This window comes from Quercus suber, unplaced genomic scaffold, assembly GCF_002906115.3.
Source record: "Quercus suber isolate HL8 unplaced genomic scaffold, Cork oak 2.0 scaffold_42, whole genome shotgun sequence".
In the NCBI taxonomy this organism is placed as follows: domain Eukaryota; kingdom Viridiplantae; phylum Streptophyta; class Magnoliopsida; order Fagales; family Fagaceae; genus Quercus; species Quercus suber.
In genome coordinates this window covers 200,102-212,316 of record NW_027069507.1, presented here as the reverse complement: position 1 = coordinate 212,316, position 12,215 = coordinate 200,102, and the positions used below count along the sequence as shown (strand labels likewise).

The following is a 12,215-nucleotide window of genomic DNA, read 5'->3' as shown; positions in this document are numbered from 1 at the left end:
TTGTTGAGTCAATGAGCTTTGCTTCTTATAGTTGGCCTCAATTCAAATGCTTGCCTTCTTTTTGCTTAGAATGTCTAATACCTTTCAAAAAAAAAAAAAATCACAAAATGGCTAATTCATGTGTAAACAAATCCCTGGTAGATAAACACATTATAACAAATATGTTATTGTTATATTTTGTGCGTGCACGCATTTGCGTCACTCGTACATTTTGCCCCCCCTAAACTTAAATTTTGGTTCTGCCCAATTAATACCTATTATCTCGTAACAGGACTCAAGCTGGGTCCTGATCAGGACAATTGTGTTTAGACATATACTTTATCAATATGCTTGTAATTTCCAAAGTTCGTAATATGCAAGGTCTAATCCCATATATACTTCTATTCGTAGTAGATTTCTCATGTGGTCATACCCATATCATTTTGCATTTGGCTTGCCTCCCATTTAAAACCCTCCCATTCTGTCCTATTTTTATTTTGATGGGTGACACATGGCAAATAAATTATATAAAGGTTAGAAAAATGCCATGTCAGACACAATTTATTTCTCACTACATCCTCCTCTTCTTTGCCTTTCTTTTTTGCAATTACCAAATTTTAATTGTGGTAATGATCTGGAAAGCACGGGTGCGGCGCCAGAGGCGCCGCACCCGCGTCCGATACGCACGGACGCGGCGACGCGCCGCGGACACCGTTGACCGCGTGTCCGTGCCGCGTCGGGCCACCACGTGGCGAAGCCGACTCGCGCCGACGCGGCTCAAATCGGGCCGACTCGGCTCGTTTCGGGCCGTTTTGGCCGTATCGCCGAAACCGCCTATACGGCCGGTTCAGGCCGAAATTAAAAAAAAAAAAAAAAAAAAAAAAAGGTGCAAAACGCACCGTTTGACTTAACCTAAAACCTAAAACACTCTCACACACTCTCACTTTGTCCAGAAACTCCAAAACCCTCCGTCCCTCCATTGCTCTCCATCGCTCGGCTCTCTCTTCTCTCTGTGCTCTCTGGTTGCTGCCTTGCTGGGCTGTTCGAACATCATGGAATGTTTTAGACTTTTAGTTTTAATCTTGTGGTTGTATTTTATTTATGAACATCATGTTTTAGTTATTAAATTTGGTATATGTTTATATAATGTGAAAAATTATGCTTAGCAATATATTAAAAATATAAATAAAAATATTTTTAATAATTTTTTAATCGCCGAGTCCCGCCACACCCACACCCACTTTTTTCAAAAATTGCCGAGTCCCGCACCCGCACCTGCACCCGCACCCGAATCTCGAAACGCACCCGTGCTTCCTAGGTAATGATTTAGACCCAAGTTGTAATTAAGGCTAATTCCAATTTTTAGCTAATCTATCAATTTATAGCCAATGGTGTACATCATTAGCCAATTAACAATAGAGCAATATCAAGCATGGATAATGAATTAAAAAAAAAAAAAAAAACTCAATCACCAAAAAATAAAGAGCACAATACCACACAATAACACTGCATTTTCATCTAATTTTTATTTCTTGTAGAGTTTTTTCTTTGAGCAGTTAAAATGTTCTGGGCAAATGAATAGGCCAGAAGCATAAATATATAGTAAATAATTAAATACTTCAACTGGTCTATCTGTTATATCTTTTTTCTTATTGTGAAGATTAGAGAAATAGAATAAAGGAGTATGAAAATTAACATCTGAGAAACTTACCAAAAATGACATTAAAATTTGTCACACTCTAACTATCGCTTATCAAAAAAAAAAAAAAAAATAGGAACACTATTAACTCATTAAACTATTACAATTAGAAGGAGACGCACTGATAAGGCTGCTAACATTGCCATATAAGGTCCAGTTTCTGGTGAAGTTTATCTCTCCCTAGCAACTACTATTTTTTGACTTCAAATGGATTCCTGCTGCTCTAAGCTCCTGCAAATTGCGAAATGATTGCCATTCTTTGTTGTCAGATTTAGGACTAATGTCATGAGTGCAGCCTAGAAGTCTGTTCCATTGTAGATCCAGCAGATGAATTGGTTCTTTATTGGGTGGCTTTTCCTCTGTTTTTCTGCACATGGTTCTCACAGACTGTCCGATGTGACAAACAAATCAAACCTCAATTACGATGCTATATTATGCACTTTTTGGATTCCCCTTTTGTTAAATGAATCTAAGTTTGTATTTTGAATGTTCAGTCTCCTGTATTTATGCTATATATTATACAGTCATCAAAGTTCTTGTTTGCTACCTTCTTTGCAGGCATGAATCAATAATTATCCAAGAGATCCTTGAAAGGATATCTGGTGAATTGATTCTTATATTTCAAAGTACCATTTCCAAGGAACTTGTTGGAATAGAATCCCGTGTGATGGAAATGTTGGATTTATATTTAGTTGAAGGGTTGGGTGGTGTTCGCTTTGTTAGGATTTGCGGGATGGGTGGAATGGGTAAAACAACTCTTGCACTAGAAATTTATGAAATAATTTCAAGCAGCTTTGAAGCTAGCAGCTTTATAGCTGATGTAAGAGAAAAAACTAAAAATCATCATCTAGTTTCTTTACAAGAACAACTTCTTTCTAACATCCTTAAGGAAGTAGAAAAAATATATCGAATGTTTTTGAGGGATCAATGTTATAGGAATAGACTACGTATTGGAGTATATTCAAAATTCAATACTTTCACAAGCTTGAAATTTTGAAGAAATTTACTGATGAAGGATGTTGGAAATTCATTAATATTGAGGAATAAAAGAGAATGGATATGAGATTTCTTAAATTGCTCCAACACACTAAGCGAAGATCTATTAACTGACATGCGTCGAGTTAGTCCTTCAAAACTAGACTCTTCTTTGGATAAAACATGACAGAAACTTAGATCTTCCGTCTTCTGTAGGATGATCTCATGCAATAGATCATGGATTCAACAGCGCATAACTACTCCATCATAGCCTATTTTTAACACTTGAACCAAGCTTCTGTTAATAAGCTCAATCAAGTATTCTTGGCCAATATCTTCGAATGCCTTATCATTTATTTTGTTGACAAAACCTTCAGCTATCCATTGTTTAATCAATATTCCACGTGAAAGGGAAAAACTCACTGGATACATGCCAAAGTATAAGAGACAAGATTTGAGGTGGTAAGGCAAGTCTTCAAAACTTAAGGATAGAACTTTGTTGACGCTAGCAAGATGGGGATTTCTTCTTAACTCAAAGCCAAGATTGTCATGCAAGTTTCTCCATTCAAACAAGGTCTTGTTCTTGGTTGATAAAAGACCACCTATAGCAGTAATTGCAAGTGGTAATCCTTGGCATTTATTGACAATTTCATGAGACAATTTCTCCAACTCTGTGGGGCATTGCCCTCCAAAGTCAAATCGGAATGCTCTTTTGCAAAAAAGCTCCCATGCCTTCTCCGGAGGCAGTGGTTGCAACTGATGAGCATAGACATGTGAGGATTTTTTGCAAAATTAACAACTTCCCTCTTACGTGTTGTGATCATTATTCTACATCCTTTGCTATTATCAAGTAAAGCATGCTTTATATCCTCCCAAAAATCTATTTTCCACACATCATCAAATACAACCACATACCTCTTTTGTTGCAAGTAATTTCTTAAGTTATTGATCAACGACACCCCATCCATTGAGTCCACTCCCATAGGAGGAGTCTCCTTATTAACCTCACAAAATTGCTTTATCATGCTCCTTAGAAGATCTTCTATGTTGTATGATTGAGACACTGAGATCCAAGCATGGCAGTCAAAGTGTCCTCTCACAGTTTGGTGGTCGTAGACTTTTTTGACAAGAGTAGTCTTGCCCAATCCGCCCATGCCCACAACTGAAAGCACAATGCGATGAGGCGGTCCTTTTACCAATCGGCCAATCAATTTATCTCTAGGAAATTCAATTCCCACAATGTCAATATCATCTAGATAAAGAGAATCGTTTCGAGGGTCGTACCACCTAGCTTTTGGAGCATTGCTGCCGGATCCTTGATCAATGTATTTGAAATGATATCGATCACTTCTTTCCTTGATTTTTTGAAACGATGCTTTGATCTCCTGAATTTCAGATGCCATCTTATGGCGGGGTTTCAATGTTTTGAGTAAGTAAGCTGTTTTATGGACAAAACCGATGAAGCCACGCCGATGAGGATCATGTTGAGCCACATCAAGCAAGTATCGGTCAATGGCAACGTCTATACGGAAAGCAACTTCTCTTACTTGTTTCACCCAAGTTTTGACTCCCTCACTGGTGTCTTCTTCTGCTGCCGCCCTTGCATCTGCGTCCTTGAGGAAGGACTGAATGCTATCCAGTTCATCTTTGATGTCCGCAACTTCTCCATGAATGCCTCGTAACAGTTTTGCTTCTTGGGTCAGCAAGGAACCAGCCTGTCGATAAGAGAGGATACTACCGTCTCCGCCATGTGACTTTCTTCTTAGAGCATCTCCAACAAGCTCTCTAAACCCAAAATTTGGAGAGCAAACCCACAAAAACGTGCTCCAGCAGTCTCTTTAATTCACTGTTCATTAGCAAAAAAAAAAAACAGTCACTCTCTTGGTCTGATGAGTTCATGAGCAAAACAATTAACTGTAATAAAATATTCAATTTTACTCAACTTCACAACGGCTAAGACTGCAAACATCTCAACCATTCCAGAATTTTCTCTCTCAAACATCTCTATCTAAACTCAATTAAAATCAAAATATAAACTCAAATCACAATCTTAAAACTAATCAAATCAGGAAAAAAAAAAAAAAAGCAAATCTGACCCATCTGAGACGCGGTGGTGAGGCAAACGAGAGGTGGTGGAGCGGACAAACGGAATGCGTGAACGCCGATTTAAGGCTAACTCTCTTGCCGGCGATCTCTGTGGTGTGTGTCTTATGAGTATGAGTGAGAGAGTGAGAAAGAAAGAGAGAAAGAGAGCAAGAGGAGGGTCTGGTGGTAGAAACAAAAAATGAAACTGAAGATAGAGATAAGAAGTGTATGGATGAAAAAAAAAATGGAAATAATGGAAATAAAATAAAGAATATATAATTAAAATTAAAAAATACTATCTCGGTATTTTCATAATCTTATTTCAATAAATTTTAAGTGCTACATTATGATTAGTTATATTAGTTAATGTTAATAAGAAAAAATAATTTTTAGAAAAGAAAAAAAATAATTTTAATAATATGTTCAGATTAAAATTAATATCAAATTATTATAAATAATTTTTTATGAAAATATTATAAAATATTATAATGTAATTTTTAAAAATAAATGAAAGAAATTTGAAAGAAGAATAAAAAAATAATATTTAAATAAAATAAAAAATATATTTGAAAAAAAAAAACAAAATAATATTTTTTCAGTACAAAATTTAAAGAGTCTACGAAGATGATCTTTACACCAACGAAACGTACATTATTTCATCTGAATTTGGCTCTTCCAATCCCTATGATCCAATGGACCATTTCGGTTATCCCTGAATAAGCTTCCACCGACTTTCCCTTAGTTTTTTGTCTTCTTCTTTCTAGCATTTGAGTCAGATTAGTCTGCTTCAGTCACGTTTTGTCAGAAAAAATCAATCATGTTTTAACCACGCCACAGCTGTAAAGTAACTCATAGCTTGTTAGACTTTTTGACTTTGCTGGCCATCATAACCCCACACCTTGTAACTGGATGCTTCCTCTCAAATGAGTTCAATAGAATGCATTTTATATGTCCAATTCTCATAACATGTTAGTCACGTTCTGTCCAAATCCGGGATGAATGTATTGTAGGTAGCTAATGAGGCGGTTTGATCAATTTTAAATGTGACAATGTCTTTCTCCAGTAATAATAACTCGGTAGGTATTTATTTGATTTTTTTTTATAAAATAACAAAAGTTTGAAATAAATTTATAAATTAATCAGCGTAATATATTATGATTAATAAAGTATAAAATGAAAAAAAAAAAAAAAAACTAAAAGTGGGACAAGAAATTTGTATTCATGATACCCTCTAGTTGTTCACGTCTTTTGGATTCATTGCTTACATAGCCCTATATGTGCTCTAATTCATGTGAAGAGCCTTAGATTTTGGTTAAAATATCTTATTGGTTTCTATATTTAAGATATTTTTTACTTTAGACCTTATCCTTTGAAAACTTTCAATTTAGTCCTTGGATTTTATTAAAATTTCATTTTAGTCATTGTCATCATCTCAATAACAAAATTCGATGATGTGGCTGATAAAATGCTCACTTGACAATTGACACACGTAGCTAATAAAATAAAATAAAAATATTTAATTAATATTTAAAAAATCCATATCAACATTTGAATAAATAAAAAATCCAATGAAACATACATAATTTCATCTAAATTTGGCTCTTCTTTCCCTATGAGAGAGAGAGAGAGAGAGAGAGAGAGAGAGAGAGAGAGAGAGAGAGAGAGAGAGAGAGAGAGAGAGAGAGAGAGAGAGAGAGAGAGAGAGAGAGAGAGAGAGAGAGAGAGAAGGTATGCGAGAAAAAATGAGAGCGTACCGCAAAGAGAGATTTTTTCAAAAAAAAATTTGGAAAACAACGTATAAAAAATAAGCCTTATTTTTATTAGGTTTTTCATTGACTAAAAATAGTTTTCTATTAACCTTTTTTTTTTTTGGTGCTACCAAACACTAAAAATTGTGAAGAATTATCTTACAAAAGGTTTTCTAAGTAAACAAACAAAGCATTAGTCACGTTTTGTCAAAAAAAAAAAAAAAAAAATCGGGCCAAAATAACAAAATACCCATTTCTCACAAACTTTTTAACAAAATACCCCCTGTCTGAAACTATTTAGAATATACCCTGTTTTGAAACTTGATTTCTAAAAATCGAGTTTTAAATGTAAAACTCTATTTTTAGACAATCGAGTTATAACGAAGTGAAACTTAAAAAAAAAAAAAAAAAAAAAAAAAAAAAATTGGTAAAACTTGAGTCTACTAAAATTATCACATTTTTTTTTTTAAAGCTTCATTTCACTATAACTCGATTTTTCAAAAATGGTGTTTTACATTATGGGGGCATATTCCAAAATAGTTTTAAATAAAAAACATTTTACTTTAAAGTTTATGAAAAAATAAAATAAAATAAAATAAAAGAAGAAGATAAAACTCCATTTTGACCAAAAGAACCAATCATGTTTTAAGTTTTAACTACGCCACAGCTGTAAAGTAGACTTTTTGACTTTGCTGGCCATCGTAAACCCACACCTTGTAACTTGATGCTTCCTTTCAAACGAGTCCACTAAAACAACTTATTGATTATTTATTTGATTTTTTTTATAAAATAATAAAATTTTAAAATCAATTTATAAAATCAACCAGCTTATGAAATATAAGGAGTTAATTAAGTATTTAATCTTACATAAAAAAGAGAGACCTTGGAAATTTGCCCCGTTTGGTATAGTAGTTTAGCAACATATTTTCAATTTTTAAACAATATTATACGTATTTTCATACACTATTTTACCCACACGTATTTTCAAAAATTATAAACAATGTTACTAGAATAACTTTACCAAACGGTCGCTGAATTTCACCAACTACACCTCAGAGTCAAGCTTGTTTGGTTTAGGTGTTTCCATCACCCAATTTTCAGTTTTTATAACTCATTTTTAAATTTTGCGCGTCCCACATGAATTTATTGTGTTTGGATCAATTTCTTAACTCAATTTTTATAATTCAATACTCACAAAATTGAGTTTGAATTACAGAAACTAAAACAATTTTTTTGATGTCTGGGATGGAGCCGGGCAATGCTGGCTATATTTGGGAATGCGGGCTTTGTTTTTAGTCCGCTGAAAACGTTAAAGATTGTCTTTTATTTTGTGTTTAATTTAGGAAGAAACCTCTCCTACTTCTAAATTAATGGGTGGCGTATGTAGCAAGGGAGTCAATACCGTACCGGAGGCTGTACCGGTTTGGTCAGCGGTACGATATATTTCGGATACCGGTCAATACCGGTGTACCGTTTCGGGTTTACCGCTATTTAATATATTTAATATATATATATATATATATAATCACATACACACATATAACATACCAATTTAATATATATATATATATATATATATATATATAGAATCACATACCCACATATAACATACCCATTCTCAGCAAAAAATAAAAAATAAAATAATATATATACTCTGAATCACAGACCCAAGAGGCACGCCACAACAAAACAAACATACCCATTCTCAAAAAAAATTAAAATACCCATTCTCTGGGCTCTGAGTCACAGATGCGCAACAAACAAGGGCCCAAGGCCCCAAAACCCAAAACGAAAAAACGGAGAGAAGGGAAAGGGAAAGCGAAAAGGGAAATAAAAAAAAAGGAACCCTCTCGGCGATTCCAATTTTCGATTCAGAACAGAGGCGAGCGAGTGGCCGAGAGTGAGAAGCCGAGAGCCGAGACAGAGAATGAGAAGCCGAGACAGAGCACAGAGCAGAGTGAGAAGCCAAGACAGAGCACAGAGCAGAGTGAGAAGCTGAGACAGAGCAGCTAGAGACTTTGAGACAGAGAAACCGAGAGATGAGAGACACGGAGCAGTTGAGAGAGAGCGTGAGAGAAAGAAAGAAAGAGGACAGGTATCTCTTGAAAAATTGTCCTTGAAAACTTGTCAAAATCACAAAAAAAATGTGGCTTGGATGTGTTTCGGTCCGGTATCTCTTTACCGGCCGGAACGGCCGAATTTCGCCGGTACGGCCGGTACTCTTCCGGTAAGGCCGGTATTTTTTCCGGTACGAAACAGAGGGGGTACTCGTACCGGTGCACTGGCCGGCACGGTATATACCGGCCGTACCGGCCGGTACGGTACGGTATCGTCTTCACTGGTATGTAGCAGAAAAATAACCACAAAATAAAAAAGTTAAAAATGTATAAGATTTCCCATCCGGTTATTTTTAATTTTATCACAACATTTTTTTCCATTCACACACAAAAATCAAACTACAGTCTACTTAGTTAAGGTTATTCATTTTACTAAAAAAGAAATTCTAAAAGAAAATTAATAATAAAGCTAAAGTGAGCTTAAAAAAAAAATACAATATTCATCCTTTAATTTTGGTCTTTCTTAAACTTCTTTTTTGCCATTTTAATCCTTATTAAGCTAAAGATAGCATGGAATGGTATTTCAATCATCTTCCCTGTTTAAGTACAATTATTGTATATTACTATTTCCAGCTCCCAACCTATTTACATAGCGACATAGAGCTCGTACAATTTGAAAATTCACAAATAATTGGGTTCTTCTCTATGATAAAGCTTCCATCAACTTTCCCTAAAGTTGTTTCCTTTATAAATTCTTTCTTGCTTTTGAGTTTTGAGTCAGATTGAGATTAGTCTTGCAAGTATCTGATGAGGCGATTTGGGTTCTTTTCTATGATCAAGCTTCCACCAACATTCTCTCAACATTTTTTGCTTTCTTCTTTTAGCTTTTGAATTAGATTCGTCTGCCTTTTAGTCGCGCTTTAACCACACCAAAGCTGTAATGTAACTCATTGTGACCAAGCTGTAATAGTAATATCATTGAATTGTACTCTCTAAGTTTAATGAGTCAGCATATAAAAAAATAAAATTATTAATTTGAGTTATCTAACTTTGTTTTTGTTTAATAATCTCTATAAGTTTTCAAATTTATTCAATTAAGATTTTCCTCTCAACTTTCGTTAATTTTTTATAAAAATAATTCTGGAAAATATTTTTCAATAACTAAATAGATTTTTTTTTAATTCAAAAAATTTGAAGAAAAAAATATAAAAATTGGGACACTTAACTACAAAATCTAACGAAATTTGACATAAATGATTTAATTGAATAAACTTGAAACTTAGAAGACTCTATTGAACAAAAGTAAATTGAAAGTATTGAAATAAATTTTGGTCAATTTAGAGTATGCAATTTGCATTTTTGCCAATTTCTTTTATTTCCTTTTCTACCAAAAATTAAATAAATTAATTAATAATTAATTCAAATTTTGAGACAAGAAATCATAACACTTATTCTATTTCCTTTTCTGCCGAGGACGAGTATTATTTCCTGATCCCTCATTGTGGAATTCATAGTACAAGTTATTTAGAGTATTTATTTATTTGTTTTGGAGAATCACGAGCAAAATCTTATTATTATTTTAAAAACAATATCTCATTCACCGTGTCTCATACTCTCATACCAAATATAGTACGAGTGAATCAAGAACACCTAGGCAACGTGGTTGATACGATACCGTACCGTACCATACTAGTACGTGTACCGAAACTAAAATTCCAACGTTTCGTACTGGTTTAAATACCTATCATTCCAGTCGTATCGGCCGATTTCGGGTATTTCGGCCGATACCGGGCGTATCAGCCCGTATAGAAAAAAGTTTTTTTTTTTTTTTTTTTTTTTTATAGTTTTGTAATTTTTGAATTTTTGTAGAAGCAGAATGGTAACTTATTTACATTAACTTATTAGTATTATTTGTTTTCTTAGTATGCAATGAACAACTAAGCTTTCTATTTTTTATATTGTACTTTTTTTTCTTTTAGTTTTTTTTGGTTGATGCTAAAGACTAAAACAATGAATAATTTGTTCTAAATTGAGGTAATGTTTTATGGTAAATTTCTATTTTTATTATAACATATATATATATATATATATATTTATAAATATAAAAAATAGCGATAAACCCAAAACGGTACATCGGTATTGACCGATACCGAAATTTATCATTCCACTAGTCAAACTAGTATAGCCTCTAGTACGAGATTGACTTCTTTGCACCTAGGCTAAGAAGGACAAATGAGACGTATACGACCCAAAAAAAATTACAGAAGCTAGTCCGAAAGGCCAAATTATGGACCAAATTTTAATTTTGCCTCACTTTCTCACAAACATAAGGAGAAACCCAATAATCATACTCAAATAACATGGAGATAAAAGATATCTTATGTTAGGTTGGAAATTTCCCCAAAGAACACCCAGCAAGGGTTCGTACCAGCAAAAATGAGCCCTAAACTTTATACCTTAGTGAATCCATAGATGAAGAATATCATAAAGTGCAATGATTCACATTCCCAACTGGTGAGAACTATGATTTTTGAAGCAAACTCATGAAGACACTTTTCATCTCTCAAGATTTGTGAGATTTTTTTGAATACAATTAAATTGGTATAATCTAAAGTACCAGATCCAAGTGGATATATCAATGGCCAAATTCCAGAATTCCCAATAAAAGTAATAGCTCATAAAAGAGAGAGAGAGAGATCAAAACCAGAGAAAGCATAATTCAAGGATATTCATTACTGGGTAAGTGCAATTCTATTAAGGGTTTGTTTGGAATCTGCTGGAAACTTTTTTGCCGAAAATACCGTAGATAAAAGTAAAAGTTAACTGAAATAATACATTGAGACCCATTAATGATACCAAAAAGTGTAATGGAACCTATGAATAGTAGTAAAAATAAACTGAATAATAAAATAAGCTGATTTTTTAATTTTTGCCAAACACACATTATACAAAATAGTAACAACAACAAACATGTGTGATTGTGGCAAAAACAACCACTTATAGGTTCCAAGTTACAATTACAAACATGTTAAAAGAAAAACCACTGATTTTCTACTTGATTGTCTGAAGAAAATAAATCCAACTCGTTCCAGCAGCAACAACTATATTTTCTGTCTCCATCCAAGTCAGTGAATAAGGCCAAACATTCCAGAATTAAAGGTGCACATAAAATTAAATATGATATTAACAGGAATATTGAGGATTCAAATTATTGAAGCATCTTAGTGAGGAAAAGCGTGCTTACATATTTGGATTAGCATCACTGAGTACAACTTGATTGTTTACCTACTACAAGTGGACACACTCCAATTAACAATGTAGAAGTTCACACTACCAGACAAGAAGTATCAATGAATCATTGAAGAATCTAAAACTTTAAATCTCAAAGTAAATGCTACAACAAATCCTTTTTCCCCCTAAAAATCCTCTAAGTAGATTCTCCTATCTCCATTTTTTGTTTTGACGAACTTCACTTCTTCTCTATCACCTGTTTTGTTTTGGTACTGTAATTGCATAGTACACTTCTTGACTTATGTGATTCTAAAAATGACGTGGTAAATAATAGAAAAAAACAAAAACAAAACATTACCAAATAAATAAATAACAAATAGAGATAACCATTTCACTAACCTTTATCAGCGAAAGCATTGATGTCTTTTTTTTTTTTTTTTT

The 12,215-nt window shown here is 33.6% G+C and overlaps 1 long non-coding RNA gene across 1 annotated transcript; it reads right to left on the bottom strand.

The window, feature by feature from the left end:
- Positions 1 to 2,680: 2,680 nt before the first annotated feature.
- Positions 2,681 to 4,862, bottom strand: LOC136066644 (uncharacterized). The gene is made up of 2 exons (XR_010628149.1): positions 4,750 to 4,862; positions 2,681 to 4,499 (listed from the first exon to the last, which is right to left on the bottom strand). It is a non-coding gene; the product is annotated as an uncharacterized LOC136066644 (long non-coding RNA).
- Positions 4,863 to 12,215: the final 7,353 nt, after the last annotated feature.